Source organism: Podarcis gaigeae (genome assembly GCF_964106915.1).
Source record: "Podarcis gaigeae genome assembly, chromosome: 16".
NCBI lineage: Eukaryota > Metazoa > Chordata > Lepidosauria > Squamata > Lacertidae > Podarcis > Podarcis gaigeae.
In genome coordinates this window covers 11,095,894-11,102,122 of record NC_139693.1, presented here as the reverse complement: position 1 = coordinate 11,102,122, position 6,229 = coordinate 11,095,894, and positions in this window count along the sequence as shown.

Genomic DNA, 6,229 nt, shown 5'->3' with positions numbered 1-6,229 from the left:
CTTTTTTTTAGATCTAGCCACAGTTGGTCAAGCTATGGGGGTAGGGCAAATTAGTATTTCCATTTCTTCAATCCAATTCCCGTATAGCGGCAGTGGGCTTTAAGCTTTCCAGCTAGGCTTCTACTGTTGCACGTGGGCGTGTTTGCACGAGGGCCCTTCCAAGCTGCCCTAGCCATCTGCCTGAATCTAAAAGAATGGGGCAGGGGGCAGGGCACATTTATTTGACCTGTACCAGAACCAGGGGCAACCCCCAGACCAAACAGCTTGCCGTAGTTTTTATCACCTCCGTGGCTGGTGAACACTGCTGTGTTGTCTGTTGTCTATTCAAGGCTGCCCCAAGTCACCTGGCGACTTACTGTAGCAACTTCATGGTGAGTTCTGGCACCTATTTTTCTTGGGGGGGGGGGGAGCACCAGAGAAGCCCTTTTTAGTAGGGGGCAGATTCTCCTGCCCTTAGTACTTCAGCAGAGGGTGGCGGCCTCCTCTGAAATAATTACTCCCTGAAACTCATCTTAAAATGGTGGCTGGTATCCATTAGAGTTTGTAGGGCAGAATCTGGGAGCCCTGCAGGAGGCGGAGCCAGAGTCAATGACAGGCAGAGCTGCAACCAATGAGTGACGGAGCCAATGGAGTCTAGTTTTGTCCCCATCCTTCTCCCGAGACGGAGGAGGAGGAAGGTGACAGGCAGGGCCCCCCCTTGGACCGGCAAGCAGGCTGGGGATGGCTGAGAGCGGACTAAGGGTTGTGGGGCAGTGCCCCATTCCCCTGAATGGAGCAGCCTCCACTGCCTTTCAAAGCACAAGAAGTGTGTCGCATTTGATCCCCATTGTGTCATGTGTTTCCCCCACACCCCGACTTGCTAATCCTACACTACTGCCCTTGGGTTGGGTGGTACTTATCTATTTATTATGTCGCCTTATAGCCCAGGCTTCGATTCTACTTCTCAAGGTGGCTAGAAATATATCATGTTATGTTGTTGTTGTTTAGTCATTTAGTCGTGTCTGACTCTTCATGACCCCATGGACCAGAGCACGCCAGGAACTCCTGTCCTCCACTGCCTCCCGCAGTTTGGACAAACTCATGCTGGTAGCTTCGAGAACACTGTCCCACCACCTCGTCCTCTGTCGTCCCCTTCTCCTTGTGCCCTCCATCTTTCCCAACTCAGAGTCTTTTCCAGGGAGTCTTCTCTTCTCATGAGGTGGCCAAAGTATTGGAGCCTCAGCTTCACAATCTGTCCTTCCAGTGAGCACTCAGGGCTGATTTCCTTCAGAATGGATAGGTTTGATCTTCTTGCAGTCCATGGGACTCTCAAGAGTCTCCTCCAGCACCATAATTCAAAAGCGTCAATTCTTCGGCGATCAGCCTTCTTTATGGTCCAGCTCTCACTTCCATACATCACTACTGGGAAAACCATAGCTTTTACTATACGGACCTTTGCTGGCAAGCTGATGTCTCTAGTTTTTAAGATGCTGTCTAGGTTTGTCATTGCTTTTCTCCCAAGAAGCAGGCGTCTTTTAATTTCGTGGCTGCTGTCACCATCTGCAGTGATCATGTTATAATAGAATATTATTTGAAGTATGCTAAACGGGTAAAGCAACTAAGCATCAGCATTGCAACCAAAAGCAGAGAGGAAGGCCTCTTCTAACAGAATGCCCTGTGCGTGTCCGTTGTCTGAAAACAATGCATGCCTTCTGTTTCAGAAGTGTTTTTACCCATGTGCAAGTTTAAATGGCAAACTAAATCTAGCCAGGCTCATACAACGTACAGTAATTGGTTTAAAAAAATAAATAAAGCAGGTTGCAGCCTTACTTTCAGCCGAGTGCTACAACCTGGGGAGTCAGTGTGAGACACCCTCCCCCAGATGTTGCTGGTTTCCATATCCTATCCACTCCAGCATGGTTCGTGGTCAAGGAATAATGGGGGTAGTAGTCCAGCCACCTCCCTATACTGCAACATTCTCATTCCCCCACTCCTTTCTACACGCTGTGTTAATTCCCTGTGCTCTGGTCTGTGCTAGAATGAGGCTTTTTTCTACCACTATCTCCCTGATGCCTGACCCTGCTATCCATCCAACTTTTTAAAAAAGCGGGGTGGTTTTCGCTCAGACTTGGCAAACAAGTTTTGAGCTGTGAACCTAACTGCGGCGCAGTTGGGGGTGTGTGTGTGGTGAGGAGGGGAAGAATGTCTCTGGGATTTAATTGGGATAATTTCCTACCCTCTAATGAAAGTCTAGACAGCCCCAGATGCAAGTGTCAGGAACTGGAGGGTGAGCGATTGATTGCCCCCGGTGCCCTGCGGACAAAGCAGCTCTGGCTGTGGATTAAGTCTTAAGTGTTCTGCCGCTTTATTTATTTTCTCAGGATGTGTTTGCACTGATGCTTCGTTTAATAACAGGATGCCACTTGTTCCCTTTGAACCAAATGTGATGCCCGCCCATCTCAAAGATGAGCAGCTTGTTTTGCAAACCCCACAGACGATCGGTCTTGACATCTTCACGCTGGAGAGGGTGCCAAGGAGCAAGGAATCCGGCAACTGGAGCACATTTTGCTGCTGCTTCTTTTTTTTAAAAGCAAGGTTCCGGTCCTCATTGCTGCAGAGAATAGCCAAATTTCTGGTTTAAAAGAAAGAGAGAAAGAAAATATCTCTCACTCGGGAATCCAGTGCTCTGAAGGAGTCTCCTCATTTCTTTGCACAGTTATCGGGCTCCCAAAGTTAAGACTCTGCTAACCCTACTCTCAGAATAGTCTTATTGGAATTAATGAACACAACTGACTTAGATCTATTAATTTCGGTGGGTCTGTCTTGAGTAAAATTTAGTCTGTTCTCAGCAGGGGCACAGGAGGCAGAGTTGTGGTGGCACTACTGCACACTGGGGCAAGGCAGCAGCGGGCTTTGCCACCATCCCAGCAAGGACGGTGCCGCTGCCAGGAGATCACTGCTGCTGCTCTTCTGCCCCTTTTGCATGCCTTTGCTGCCTGCCCCACTTTTGCTCATCTGCCCTAGTATTGCGATTTGCAGCTTTAATCTTCCAGTCTCTCCACCACCCACTGCCCAGATCAAAGCTGTGCAATGATTCCCTCCGAAAAAGATATATTGCCATTCCGAACATTCCTGCATTGCAGGAGGTCGGGCTAGATAACCCTCAAGGTCCCTTCCAACTCTTAAGATTCTAGGAGTCTAAATTATTGTAGGTCATTTCATTCCAGTTACATCATTTCATTCCAGTCGCACAGTTTGGGAACTTCTGTTTTGTTAGTGCAAAACTCCAGGCTCTCATCGCTGAGCTCTCTTCTGCTGGGTGGCACAGAGGAAAAGCTGCCTTCAGTTGCCTGTATAAGATCCAGGCTTTTGCATCCCTTTGTTTTTTTCTTCTGCTGGGCCTAGTCTTCAACCAGCCATCCAACACCCTGAACTTCTGATAGATGACAGGTGTGAGACTTTGGCAGGCAAAGCCCTCCCTGTCCTCCCCCTGCTGTCTAGATATGTGTTGTTGTTTTTCCTAAAAGAGCATGCATCTTCAGGATATAGAATCCTTTGCTTGTGTCTTGCAGTGGTGTTGGAATCTTAACACAGCTCTCGTGGCCCCGGTCTCTTAACTACGCACAGCTTGAGCGGCATCTTATATGGAGGCCAAGCACAACTGGGAGACGGGCAGAAAGTAGACTGGGATCAGCGGGTAGCTCTCTGGATGACTTTGATTTGGCAAGGGCTTCAGATTCCTGACTGTTTAACAATGACAACAACCGAGAAGTCTCTTCTCCCTTCTCAAATTAAGCTGCTGAACCAAAGAAAGAAGGGGAGACTAGGAGTGCATTGGGGGAGGGGGGCTGTGAGCTCAGTCTTGATGTCAAAAACAGAGTCCCAGGAGCGGCGTGTGCATTCACGCTCGGTGCCCTGTTCCTGAAATCCCCACCGCCCCGTCTGTAGAGGAGCAGTTAGCTTTCTTAACAGGTCATCTTAGCTCTCTCAGTTGTGAATGTGAACATTGCACTCAGGTCCTGTTTGCAGGCTTCCCCTCGAGGTGTCTGGCTGGCCACCATAAGAGCAGGCCGCTGGCAAGGAAACCTTTGATTGATCCAGCGGCCTGCCTCTTCTTATTTTGCTGTGGCAGTGGAGATGCAAACATGCCTTTAAACATAATAATGCAGATTGATGGAGCTGCAACAACAATGGTCTCTCTGTAGGAAAGGGGAGGTGGGCCGACCTTGCCCTAGTCGGTGACGCCACAGACTTGCTCATCCATGCACGCTCAGTAGCCATAGAGCCCCAGCGCTCACTGGCATGTATGAATGAGCCATCGCAGGTCTAACTCGACAACTGGAGGGACCATAACACCTCCAGTGTAGTGCTAGCTAGCTGGAGTCCAGCTGCCTGTTGAGTATGCAGTCATTTAAGGGCTGATCCACAGAAATTTGTGCTTGAGAGGAGGGGGGGTTAGCCACAGACAGGGGCCGTTGCCACACTCCAAAAATGTGTGTTTTGGGGTTGGGGGCCCAAAGGGGGTGCTGCTATGAAGCCTGACCCTGTTGCAGCCTAGCAGTATTATAACATAACGGGTCATCTCTGTATGTATTTGCTCTTTGTATTTACTGCAAGGATTTTTTATATATAAAAACATTCCCCCCCTTCCTCCTCATTGAATTCTGTTTGAATTATTCTTTATTTGTGGCTCGGTTGTTCCCCCACAGCAGGCACAATCAGTTCCCCTGGCCCTCATCCAATCTTAATTTTAAAATCTCAGCCGGAGAGGCTAACCGTTTCTGCATTCTTCCCCGTCCCACACACCCAGATTCCCCATCCCCCTTTCTAAGACCAGGAGTGGAAATTGCAGCCTCTGTACGGGCTCTGGAATCTGAGCCGGCAGCTCCGTGGCCTTGGGAGATTTGGGGAGTTGGAGATGGGCCCAGGAACCTTTCAGCGCCTGGGTGAGTCAGAGAAAAGCGATGGAGGAGGTGAACGTCTGGAAAGAAGATTTGAAGAGGCAGCAGGAAAACACGGAGGAGAAGATGCAGCGACGATCCTTCTTCTGGACCTCACCTTTGGGGACTCCTTCCTTTTTTATTTTAAAGCCTGGAACCCAATTTTTTGCTCTGTGCATAGTCCAAGTAGCAGAGTAACAAAAACAGCTGCCATGCAGGCGTTGGGAGGCTACGCCTTAAAGGAAGAGGGATTTGCCATTAGGAGGTGACGGGAATGGCCAGCTTGTGAACGTTGGGAAATTCAGGACAGATGAAAGCATTTCTTTACACACAACACGTAATGCAACTATGCAATTTGCTCCCTTAAGAAGTGATGGCCACCAACTTGGGATGGCTTTAAAAAGAGGATTGGACACAATCTTGCAGAATCCGTTGGAGACAATATGCCTCTTGAGTATCAGTTGCCAGGAATCACAAATGGGGAGAGAGCTGCTGTTGCGCTTGAGTCCTGCTTGTGGGTATCCCACCAGCATCTGGTTTGTCTGCTGAAAGAACAGGATGCTGGACTAGACACTGGCCTGATCCAGTTGGATTCTTCTGCTATTCTTGAGTACTTGGCTGGGCACCACTGCTGATGCCAGCCCTGTCCCTACTATGTCAAGTAGCCCCACATACCTGTATCTAGTCACTATTTCTGATTTCCCATAATATCCCCTGCTTTGTATTGGTGCCTTGCAAGACATCTTCAGGAGAAGAAAAAGCTAAGGTGCCAAGCCTACACAAATCCATAGTGGAGTCCCTAAGACGGTTGGAGGGTGCCTGGTATTCCTCCTTCCGGCAACTTCTGCAGCCAAGTTGGTGCCAAACATATTGCTCTGCTTTCCTTTGAATCACATTGGCAAGGATGAGAGGGGGGATGGCTTGTCATCTGGGTAGCTCAGGACCTCCATAACACACTGCTCAGGTTTGTGCCCCAGAGAGGTCACTTTGGTGCTACAAATGCAGCAAAAACAATGTGGGAAGCAGCAGTTATAACCTTGTCGGGAGGGATACCATACACCTTCATCTGTCCCACCTCCAACAAAACATGTCTCTCCCGTATCGGTCTTTGCAGTCACAGCAGGTGCTGCAACCTTCCAACAGTTTGACTTCACTTCTCCATTGGTGCCTTTTGGGAAATTTAAAGGCTGGTCCAACCCATCTGCCTGGAAATTGGCCTCCATAACCGCGTAAACTCAGCAAAGTCATTAACAGACAAAAGAGTTGCCTTCTCAAAATTTGGATGGTTGTGGCACAGCCTGTTCTCCATA